Here is a 12,273-nt window from a genome sequence, read left to right as displayed (position 1 = left end):
TTTCAAAGGCCACACTTATCATATACTTAAGATTGCATCGTTGTGCTTGACGAAGTTCATACAAGTTAGTTCGGAAGTGAGGTTAGGGAGGTCTCCCAGCTGTATGGTTCAGCACCTTTCCCTGCTCATGTATTACTCCTTATCCTAAGGATCAATAACACAGAATTTCAAATGTCTTCTTCGTTGGGCTGCAGCAGAAGAGATGCGAACCAAAATAATTACAAAATTGAAACAACGAACAATCAGACGGAATAATATATATATATATATATATATATATATATATATATATATATATATATATATATATATATATATATATGTATATGTACAGTGTAAAATGCTGTACCTTTATGGTGAATGAAACTTCCGTCATGAATGAATGAATGAATGAACAGATGTAAACGTAAGGTAGCCGGATTTTTTAGTGTTAAGGGTGCCGCCACGTGTCTTAAATCGTGGAAAGAATGGACTGGCGTGTTTACATCCAGTAATAGACTGGCGTGTTTACGCCCTGTAATGGACTGGCGTGTTTACACCCAGTAATGGACTGGCGTGTTTACATCCAGTAATGGACTGGCGTGTTTACGCCCTGTAAAGGACTGGCGTGTTTACATCCAGTAATGGACTGGCGTGTTTACATCCAGTAATGAACTGGCGTGTTTACACCCAGTAATGGACTGGCGTGTTTACATCCAGTAATGAACTGGCGTGTTTACACCCAGTAATGGACTGGCGTGTTTACATCCAGTAATGGACTGGCGTGTTTACACCCAGTAATGGACTGGCGTGTTTACACCCAGTAATGGACTGGCGTGTTTACACCCAGTAATGGACTGGCGTGTTTACACCCAGTAATGGACTGGCGTGTTTACATCCAGTAATGGACTGGCTTGTTTACACCCAGTAATGGACTGGCGTGTTTACACCCAGTAATGAACTGGCGTGTTTACACCCAGTAATGGACTGGCGTGTTTACATCCAGTAATGGACTGGCTTGTTTACACCCAGTAATGAACTGGCGTGTTTACATCCAGTAATGGACTGGCTTGTTTACACCCAGTATTGAACTGGCGTGTTTACACCCAGTAATGAACTGGCGTGTTTACATCCAGTAATGGACTGGCTTGTTTACACCCAGTAATGGACTGGCTTGTTTACACCCAGTATTGAACTGGCGTGTTTACACCCAGTAATGGACTGGCGTGTTTACACCCAGTAATGGACTGGCGTGTTTGCATCCAGTAATGGACTGGCTTGTTTACACCCAGTAATGGACTGGCGTGTTTACACCCAGTAGAATGGACTGGTTTGCTTACTACACCCAGCATGAAACAGGAACATGAAATGGCATTTACTAAATGCACATAAATGACCCACTTACCGTTTAATCGTGCTTTTCTTGGAGGGATATTTCCTTAAAGAACTCGAGACTAGGTCTCAAGTTACTGTATTATTCCCCACAGCTTTGAGGCCTAGTCCTCGGAGATGCTGTGGTTCCTCTGAGGTCGACAGCGTATTCATGCGAGAGGCAATACGTTCGCCAGAAGAACTGGTTCCAGGGAGACCGAATGTGACCCGAATGTACAAAACGGAGAGTGAGATAACAGCTGTTGAGGATGTAGTGAACAATATGTGGCAACACCGGCCGCTGGACGAGGCATGACCGTCTGTGACGACGCTGGTAACCAGACGACGTAACAGTGTGACGACGCTGGTCACCAGACGACGTAACACCGTCTGTGACGACGCTGGTCACCAGACGACGTAACACCGTCTGTGACGACGCTGGTCACATGACGACGTAACAGTGTGACGACGTTGGTCACCAGACGACGTATAACACAGTCTGTGACGACGCTGGTCACCAGACGACGTAACACCGTCTGTGACGACGCTGGTCACATGACGACGTAACAGTGTGACGACGTTGGTCACCAGACGACGTATAACACAGTCTGTGACGACGCTGGTCACCAGACGACGTAACAGTGTGACGACGCTGGTCACCAAACGACGTATAACACAGTCTGTGACGACGTTGGTCACTAGACGACGTATAACAGAAAATGGACGGTACTAGATAGCATTGGACACTGCTCGAAATATAAGGCTTTTAAAGAAGCCTCATCTTCAGTCGGGAACAAAGATATAAGGGTTATCTGACACAGAGATGATCAAACATATAAGGTAATTTGACACAGAAATGATCGTAGTGGAAAGGAACACAGGGCGCATGTCAGAGGAACCATCTCGAAATAGGTGGAGGTCACTGGCGTGCCGCAGAGATTTGCTCTGGAACCGTGACTTTTGTTGATCTATATAAATGACTTGTCAGGAGGCTACATGTTTGCAAGATACGTGTTTGCAGACGACGTCACGGTCACGCGGGAAAATTAAAAGCCAATCGGAGAAACTCCCGTGGTGTAACGGTTAGCGTTTCTGACCGTGACGCATTCAACGGGCCGACCAAGGTCGAGCGCATAGGCTCGAATCCTGGTTGCGGCAGTCGGTTCACAGTCAACTCAGCTGTTCATCCACTCCGAAGGGTTGGTCGATAAGACGGGTACCTGGCGTTAATGGGATGGCCTTGATTAGGGCCTCAGCTGAGGGTGGAACACAGCGGCCGAAGGCCTCGGTGTTCATATTAATTTGAAGAAATTTTGCTGCAGGAATTTATTCTTAATGGAGACTTTTAGGGGTACACGTCATCCCCCACCTATCGCTAACGTCCTACATGAGAATAGTAAAGGAGACATACTGCCCGCTGGCACTATGCAATAACATTCAAGTACATGAAGGAAGAAACATGTAGCAAGCTGTACACATCCTAAACTAGGCGAGAACTAGGGTGTGTGTGTGTGTGTGTGTGTGTGTGTGTGTGTAATTACCCATTTATATAGTAAGGATGGAGAGTTCTACACTAGTGGGGTCCCGGGCGTCTCCTAAACTTTCTAGATCATTGAGTAGCCATTCAATAGAGTGAATTGGAATGTGGTATACCGGGGTCGACGATGTGGTATACCGGGGTCGACGTGCTGTCAGTGGATTGAACCAGAGCATGTGAAGCGTCTGGGGTAAACCATGGAAAGTTCTGTGGGGCCTGGATGTGGAAAGGGAGCTGTGGTTTCGGTGCATTATTACATGACAGCTAGAGACTGAGTGTGAACGAGTGGGGCCTTTGTTGTCTTTTCCTAGCGCTACCTCGCACACATGAGGGTGGAGGGGGTTGTTATTCCATGTGTGGCGAGGTGGCGATGGGAATGAATAAAGGCAGACAGTATGAATTATGTACATGTGTATATATGTATATGTCTGTGTGTGTATATATATGTATACGTTGAGATGTATAGGTATGTATATTTGCGTGTGTGGACGTGTATGTATATACATGTGTATGTGGGTGGGTTGGGCCATTCTTTCGTCTGTTTCCTTGCGCTACCTCGCTAACGCGAGAGACAGCGACGAAGCAAAATAAATAAATAGATAATAAATTAAACCTTTTGTAAATTGCCATCAGTCACTGCGTCACTGGTCAGTGTATTACAGCCATGCACCAGCCCAGCCCTAAACGAGCATTTGCGTACATCCTTAATAACAAACTTTTGACCCAGTTTTGTGTCATGGTCTCTGGTTACCGTGGTGGTCCGTCTCTTGAAGACCTGTTGCCAGTCGGTGTCATGCACGTGATATAGAAGCTTAAGGCTGCTATCAGGCCACCATCTCTCTCTCTCTCTCTCTCTCTCTCTCTCTCTCTCTCTCTCTCTCTCCATGCTGAACAGCTTAGTGGTCCTGAGTCTCATTATCCACGTAATCCTCTTAATTCACTTATATATATATATATATATATATATATATATATATATATATATATATATATATATATATATATATATATATATATATTCCGATGAGTCCACGGGAAAATGAAACACGATAAGTTCCCAAGTGCACTTTCGTGTAATAATCACATCATCAGGGGAGACACAAGAGAGAAATATAACAGTCAGTCGATATACATCGAAGAGACGAAGCGAGGACGCCATTTGGTAAACATGCGATTGTCCACACACACACACACACACACACACACACACATTGTTAAGAGCACGGGCAACACGGGTGTAAGCCTCTCTCTCCCCGTGACACACAAATCATCACATATTCGTGACTGCACGACATTTCACATATATACATTTCACATATACTCATTTACACAAAACATGGCGAAGTAGAAGACAGTTACCGATGATGGTGGGCAGTGTGGAGCGCGGGAAATGTACCAACCTGGTGACGGAGTCTCAATGGAGTGAGTGAGCCGCTTGATACACACCTCCGACGTCACATAACCTCGGAGTGGATTCGCGCCTCGGCCTGAGGGCGCGCGAAGGTTATCGTCACTGGCGTAGAATCGCCAATGGATATTTTTTTTCAACTTCAAAAAGTTCGACGTAACGTGGAAATGATCGCCCCACTGTGACTACGTAGACGATTCGGTGGTAGTAATTCGTCCAAGGTCGTTGGCCGGTACTGTGTTGATGCAAACCCTCGACTTCATCAGCGTCTGGTGTTCCCGGGTTACCCGAAGGTCACTGTCTCTACGGCTATACTTTCTGAAGGAGTTTGATCCGCCACATTATTTTGGCCATGTAAGTCATGCTTGTTTCGCGTACACCTGCACCTTGCTAACCCTCAGGTCTGGAGGTGACTGTCAGTTCAAAATAGTTTATTCAAGATGGACAAAATTTCGCCATTTAACTCGTTTATCTCGGCCTGCGGTTGGACATTGCTCCGAGAGGTGACTCAGTTTCCAATTCTGCCTCAGGTGATGTCCGCTTAATATTTTCATGGCAGACATTAAACCAGTCATTGGTTATCAGGGACATTCAGACAGTCATTTCTACTCCGATCAACTTTACTCGTTGACTCACGCGACAGAAGCGCCATCAGCGTAGTAATCAACGTCGTTTTCGTTGAGAACATTAACTGAAAGTGTCACGTCACATGCGTCCCGCGTGATGGCATTTCCAAACGCTATCAGCGGGCTGGTCGGTCGCTGGGTGCCTGCCAGGGGGCAGTCCTCCGGGGGTGTTCGAATAACCAAATGCAACAACGTCTGGCTCTGTTCTTCCAGACAGTCCCTCTGGTATACAGCCTGGAACATACCCTTCCTATGGCATTCCCAAGACAAACTGGGTGCCTCATGCAGGGAGGGGCAGACCGCCTGAATGGGTTATGGACAAGATAGCTTCATCCATAGATATATTCCTTTTATCATAACCAATGCCTGCGTCATGTTTCTAAGGTATCACATTTTTCTATTCTTTTTTTTTTTTTTAGTTAAAGGCAGTTGAGAAGCTCCTTGATAAGATATCGTACGACGGGTCATTGCTGGAGATAAAACAGGTGACGTCGCCCAGGAAACTTTTTACCTTGTGATTACGACGAATTAACCCTTGAGAACGACTACAACTGTAAGCACGACTGTAGCTAGTGTTGTTAGTCCTGGCCAGACCTGGCCTGCGTTAAGTGCCTTACTGAGCCTAGGAAGCACCGAACATTGTTAGTCCTGGCCAGCAGTAAGTGCCTTACTGAGCCTAGGAAGCACCTAGCATTGTTAGTCCTGGCCAGCAGTAAGTGCCTTACTGAACTAGGAAGCACCTAGCATTGTCAGTCCTGGCTAGCAGTAAGTGCCTTACTGAGCCTAGGAAGCACCTAGCATTGTTATTCTTTACTCCTGAACATTTGCTTCAGTTATACAAGAGACTGACTCGTCCTTGTATGGAGTACTGCTCTCACTTTTGGTGGTTCTAGCTCTGCATCCTTGCTTGACAGAGTTGAGTCGAAAGCGGTCCGACTTATAAACTGTCCCAGGCTAACTTCCAAACTTGACTCTCTTGCCCTACGCCGCAATGTTGGCTCACTTTCCCTCTTCTGTAGGTATTACTTTGGTTTTTGTTCCCAAGAGTTGGCTGTTTGTGTGCCTACACCACTTGGTAGGCCACGCAATACTCGGCAAGCTGCTCCGTCACGATTACTTTGTGGCAGTTAGCAACTCAAGGGTGGGCCGTTTTGATACCTACTTCTTTCCCTACACGTCGAAGTGTTGGAACTCGATACCGTTTCATGTCTTTCCAAATAACTATGACCTGGCACATTTCAAGACAGGTCTTTCACTTCCTCAAAATTCGTAAATACTTTCCCTTGTTTTTTTTTTCTTTTTCTGTCATAATTCTCTCTGTATTTCAATTTAGGCTCGGTCTTGATGTGGCCTCTTGCCCGTAACTGGAGCATTCAACGAAAATAAGTCCTGGCCAGCACTTGGTGCCTTTCTGAAGGTAGTGTTGTTTGTCTTAGCCAGCATCAAGTGCCTTCTTTAACTGAAGTATGATCATGAAATTCAGCTGGAAAATGTCCATATTCCGTTCCCCTCTCACAACTGCCACACTAAACCATGTGCAGTAATGCGATCATCGACGGAAGGAAAGTTGCAACAGTATGTTGCATAGGGCAAGATTGGGTGTGATGGGAGATGCGAGGGGTTAAGATGATGGGCGAGACGTGGACATGATGATAGCGGCATGGGAGCGACGAGATGAAGATGATGGGAGAGACGAGGATATGAAGATACCTGGGGAGTGCACATGGCAGCGGATGGAACCATGGAAGCGGAAGTGAGTCACAGCAGTTGGTGAGGAGCGACGTTCTGGGAGAATTGAAAATTGTGCGGAAATGGACTGCAGATGAGGATGTGCGGAGGAGGGTGAATGCGTTGGAAATTAAATGTTTGAGGACATTATATGGTGTGAGGCGGCTTGATCGAGTAAGTAATAAGAGGGTAAGGAAAAATATGACAATAAAGATAGTGTGGATGAAACAGCTGAAGAGGATGTGCTGAAATGGTTGGATAATATGCAGGGAGAGAATGAGTGTAGAGAGGATGGCAGAAAAGAATATTTATTGTCAGAAATGGAGGAACAAGAGATGGAAGACCCAATTGGAGATGGAATGGAGTGAAAATATTTTGAGTGATCGGGGCCTGAACATGCGGGAGGGTGGAAGGCGTGCACAGGATAGAGTAAATTAGAACAATGTCAGTGGACTGGAGTATGTCATGGGACCTGGTTGTGGATAGGGGGCTGTGGTTTGGATGCATTGAACATGACAGCTAGAGAATATATGTGAGCGACTGCGGGCTTTCTTAGTCTGTTCCTAGTACTAACTTGTTAACGCGGAAAACAGCGATTAGATATGACGTAGCGTTGTGCGGACTGCTTCCAAATGTCCTTGGCTGAGACTTGTCAGTTATTGAGAAATGAAGAGATACGGCGCAGGAGCACTCGAACAGATCGCTTGGCGAGTGGACGCACTTCCCACCTGATACAAAGTACGAGGTTAGTGGGCGGGTGAGGCGTCACCATCAGGAGGCCAGGGAATATGAGGGCCTGAAAACCTCGCCAGGATAACTGAGAAACATCCAGGGGAACTGAAGACACAGAGAGGGAGGGAGTACAGAAGCAAACAGCGAGACAGGGAGAGACAGAGGTAGTGGTATAAACAGAAGCTCACATAGCACTGTCACAAAATTACCAGACTTGGGTAAGGTCGGTAGTGCAGCGGGAGACCGGCTGGCTTTCCCTGTGGGAAAACCTCATTCAGCAATGTCTTGTCGCTGCCACTGAGAGGGTTGGAAGCGCCGCCGTTGTTTCAGACATATTGATACTCTGGATGAAAATATTATGATAAACAGTTGGGTATTTTACACAGTTGCTCGCCACACTTATCGCTCTCGAGCTTTCGGAAGCTGCCGTCACCAACAGTTTAATTATTTCTCTCTTTATCCTCAGTATTTGCCCTAATCACCCCAAGATCAGAGTAGAACACGCTTCTCTCTGAAAGCACAAACATACAAGCGAATACTACAGACCTTAGAGTCGTTAATAGTTATAGATTTACGGTTGGGGTATCACCTAGTGCCACTAAGGGAGAAGTGTAAGACAGCCTTTTTTTCGTGACTCAGGTTTATGAGACACGTGAGAATGGTTGTAGGTAGTTTAGATTAGAATATAGCGGTCGCATGTTTGATGATTTGATTGTTTAAAGGAAAAAAAGAACTTTTGACAACTGTCGAGAAGGTATTAGATAGACTGGAGCTGCATGGTCTAAATTTACATCCTGGTAAAACACAAGAAGAAGCTGGTGGGCTATTAAGGTCATATAGTGTCAGAGGTCATAAGGCCTGGTAACATTAGCAATATTATGGACAACCCTCATCGGGCATCTGTAAGGAATCGAAACGATGGATTGGTAATGGTACAAATACTACACACACTCCATTAAAGGGTATTCGAGTGTGGTTATGACCTGGTGTAAATCACTGATACAGTTGAATATAAACATGCATTGACTCTTCCTTCCGAGGGATTAAAAGGCTTAGAATAACTGTAACTGTATAATCATCGTTATCATTAACCTTTTTGTACAGTGTTCCCCTCAGGAGGCGAGGGGGATCGCATTCTACCCTTCTCTGGATATGCCCCTGGATTGTATAGGGATACAGAGAGAGACGCAGTTAAAGGGATCGGATATGTTGGTTATGACTAGTCCATGAAGCACTCCGTCTTCTAAGTCACTCACAGTAGCCACCATTGTCATGTTATCTGTTGATGGAGGGCTAGTTACTTTTGATGGCCAGGATGGCAGATCCAGTATCGTTTTTGCAAGGAGACTGGTAATTGTACTTAGGTACGAGAAAGCCTAAGCTAGACGTGTTTTCTCAGTACTTGCATCATGAATGGCTGACCAAAGATGTTGGCTCAAGGATCAGAGTTGAGAATCACGGGTTTGCCAGAGAGAAGGTCAACCGGTATGTTACAGATCAGTAAAGCAGGGCAAAGTGCCAGTCATCTCACGGTCTCCTGTGATTAAGGTGTTGGCAGCGTATCATGAGCACATCCGAAAAGTTCAGAAAAGTGACGCAGGATGATTGTGGCAGCCGACATGGGGGATAGCTGTGAAAATATGAGAGACTGTCTTTTGTCAGCGTCATAAGCCTGTGTAAACTATCGGTTACACTAATTAAACTCTCCGACAAAAGACATAGCAGTATTGTTGATCACTATTCCAGCTGCAACTGTTCTTTAAAAAAAAGAAAAACTCGTGCTAGGCTTGTGCCTTTCGGACCACGTTGCCACATCCCTACTGGATAATGGTTTTGATCAGTAGTTCTCAACCTGGATGGTACTGCCCCCTAGGGGGTGCTTTTTAAATTGAGGGAGGGATGATGAACACTGAGGGGGGGAGGGGGGCGCTTAGAAAAATTTGCAGTGAATTACATAAAAATATTAATTTTTTTCTTTTTTTAATTTTCCAAAAGGAGGAACAGAGGGGGGCCAGGTGAGGATATCCCATAAAGGCCCAGTCCTCTGTTCTTAACGCTACCTCGCTAACGCGGGAAATGGCGAATAGTTTAAAAGAAAGAAAAAGCAAAGAAGCATAAATTGTTTTCATCGCACATACGTGTGGGCTCTCCGTCCTCTGGCTTCACTGTACATTTTCCCTCAAAGGAAATCATTTTGATTTTTCATCTGTTTAGAAATATTGCAGAACCGTAAGAGTAATGCTGAGGAAACAAGTCATTCACGAAAAAAGTGATTTTCCATGTGTTATAACAAAGTTGCTTATTGCGTTGGTGCGCATTTTCTTTTATTTCAAGGAAATGCGGTATGATTTTTTCGTTTTTATTTAGAATATTGAAGAATCATATGAAATTATGTACAGTGATGATGCACAATCCTTTTTGCTGAAATATTCAATTTATTTCCAACCTACTCTTGCTGGTGGTTTTACAGACGATGCCTGAGGGGGAAGGCCAATTGTTCATTTTACAAGAACTGTATAAGGGTATTCAACAGATGTAAACATTGTATGGAGGGTGAAGGTGTGGACACCAGCAGTCAATGTTTGTTGAAAAGGAAGGGGGTGGAGGGGCTGGGTTGAGAAAAGTTGGGCACTATTGGTTCGGGGTTTTTAGGAAATCCGTTTCAGGTGTTGAAACACCATGATACTGACCACTTAACCTTTTCAGCTTATGCGCCAGAGGAACGCAGACTGGTTGAGAGAGTGACCAGCATTCTCAAGCTCCTGATACTGGCAGACGAGTGGTCTATGGATTTCACGAGACTTAAGGTAACAATGGCGCCCTGTCATCTAACACAAGCAACACGTCTTCAAAATACTCAGTACATCACTTTTTCACCTCTCTGCCAATTACCTACTTTCCCATCTGTTCCACTCATATGTGTCTCTTTTTCTCCTCACACTATTCACCTCCTTCAAAACATTTTCTTATTCTCAGAGTAGTTCATCGTTACTCTCACCCAGCCTCTCATGTGCCCTTTTTCATCTTAATTTCCTTATGACCTGCCACGTTCTCTTGTTGCTTGCATTCCTCCCTTCCCTGAAGCAGTTTAACTTCCTCAACCCATCCATCACCCACTGCCTTTTTTCATACACCTACAGGCTGCCCTGCACATAACAAATACTTCCCTTGTACATGTGACAACTACTCCCTTTAATACATTTTACTCCTTCCACACTCCTATTCATTCATTCACTCTCACCATATGACTATGTCATTCTTCACTCAAGCTCTTGTGGTATCCCTGCATCCAGGTCCCTTTTCTGTTCTTACACCCACAGTTTTCTTCCTACCCATGACATTTTGTCTTACCCTAAGGCCACTATATATCTTCACACCACAGCTGAGGAATGATTAGATATCTCACCTGCTGACCCCCTTGATATGTTCCCAAACAACCTCTCCTTTGTACATCAGTGCCATTTAACATGTAATCCAATAATGCCAATTGACCCACAACATCAGTCACCCATCTACACTTATGTATACAACTTTTTATACACCAAGTATATTAAATCACCAAGCCTCTTTCATCACACAGATGAACAAGCTGTTCCCCCACTATCATTCGCAACAGGTAACCTATGCCCCTTAATTATTGTAGGTGGAAGGCAGGCATTGAGCAGGTAGGTACTACCATAGGATGTGGTACGCTGACATTGACCAGGGAGTTACAACTCATGGCAGGTAGAAGGCAGGCACTGACCTGGTAGGTATTACCGTAGCAGGTGATAGGCAGGCAGTGACCAGAGAGGCACTGCCACAGCAGATAAAATGCAGGCATTGACGTGGGGGGTATTATTGTGGTAGGTGTTAGGCAGGCCCTGACTAAGGAGGCACTGCCACAACAGGCGAAAGGCAGGCACTAACCTAGGAGGTTACTCTGTAGTAGGTGTTATGCAGGTACTGACGAGGGAAGTATTACCGTATGGGGTGATAAGCAGGCACCCACTGACCAGGGAGGTTTCATAAGTGACAGCAACGCAGTGGCTGTCACGTTTCCTTTGCATGGTCCAGGTTGCTATCTTTCCTTTTCTCCCACAGGCTCAGGGTGGGATGTCTTAATGTGAGTAGATAAACTGGGATGAGAAAGTGGGGATAGTGGCTAGGCTTTGAGAGAGGAACCTGTATGTTGTGGCTCTGAGTGCAATGAAGCTGAAGAAAAACAGGGTAGGATGGCTAAGTGAAAGTCCGAAGGGTAAAGTCTGGGGTATGGGCAAGACAAGAGTAAAGGAGGGGATGGGTCTTTTGTTGAAGTAGGAGTTGTGGGACTGCATTTGTGTTTGAGGAAGTGAGATCAAGATTCATGTAAACAAAAATAAAAGTAGAATATGAGAGGTGTATGTTAGTCAGTGATTATGCCCTAGGAAGCAAATGGAGTTTTCTAATGCTTCAGCATGTTTCGACATTTTTTATGCTAGGAATCTGGTCCTCATGGTGGGGGATTTTAATGCAGAAGTGTGATGTGGCAGTTGAAGGTATTATTACATGTACCACTCTAGAATATTTCTGAATTACGTACTTTTGTTTTATAGAAGCCCATGTGACACTGCCAACCACATGCCCCATACAAAACTAACAGGTGAAAGTAGAAGTGAAATTTGAAAAATTATGTAAATATTAAACTGAGCTCCTCAGGTATTTATAAACCTAATTCTTGATGATAGGAAGATGAAAGGAAGAGAATTTCTTAAGCTTTACTGATTTTGAGAAGTTGGTGGTATCATTGTCATCTCTTGTGTAACAGATGTCCATGCTAACTATGGGCAGCACCAGCCAGGTATTTGTTAATAGATCTAGGCCTTGAGAGCTTTGACAAATGTAGCTACTTATGAACTAAATTATGCTTCGTA

The 12,273-nt window shown here is 44.8% G+C and overlaps 1 protein-coding gene and 1 long non-coding RNA gene across 3 annotated transcripts in view; one reads left to right on the top strand and one right to left on the bottom strand.

Annotated features, from left to right (window-relative positions):
• Positions 1–4,476, bottom strand: part of LOC139761106 (cysteine sulfinic acid decarboxylase-like) — a 55,861-nt gene extending 51,385 nt beyond the window's left edge. Inside the window, exon 1 of one of the 2 annotated variants that reach the window (XM_071685443.1) lies at positions 4,288–4,476. The gene's annotated coding sequence lies outside the window, so the exon portion shown is untranslated. Of the gene's footprint in view, positions 1–4,246 lie in introns of both variants that reach the window. The other variant, XM_071685286.1, reaches the window with a different exon arrangement.
• Positions 1–12,273, top strand: part of LOC139761447 (uncharacterized) — a 57,479-nt gene that overhangs the window by 18,548 nt on the left and 26,658 nt on the right. The window contains exon 2 of the long non-coding RNA XR_011715521.1: positions 10,088–10,188. This is a non-coding gene — a long non-coding RNA (uncharacterized lncRNA). The remainder of the gene's footprint in view (positions 1–10,087; positions 10,189–12,273) is intronic.

Source organism: Panulirus ornatus, chromosome 1 (genome assembly GCF_036320965.1).
Source record: "Panulirus ornatus isolate Po-2019 chromosome 1, ASM3632096v1, whole genome shotgun sequence".
NCBI classification, from domain to species: Eukaryota; Metazoa; Arthropoda; class Malacostraca; order Decapoda; family Palinuridae; genus Panulirus; species Panulirus ornatus.
This window is presented reverse-complemented; position numbering and strand designations above follow the sequence as displayed.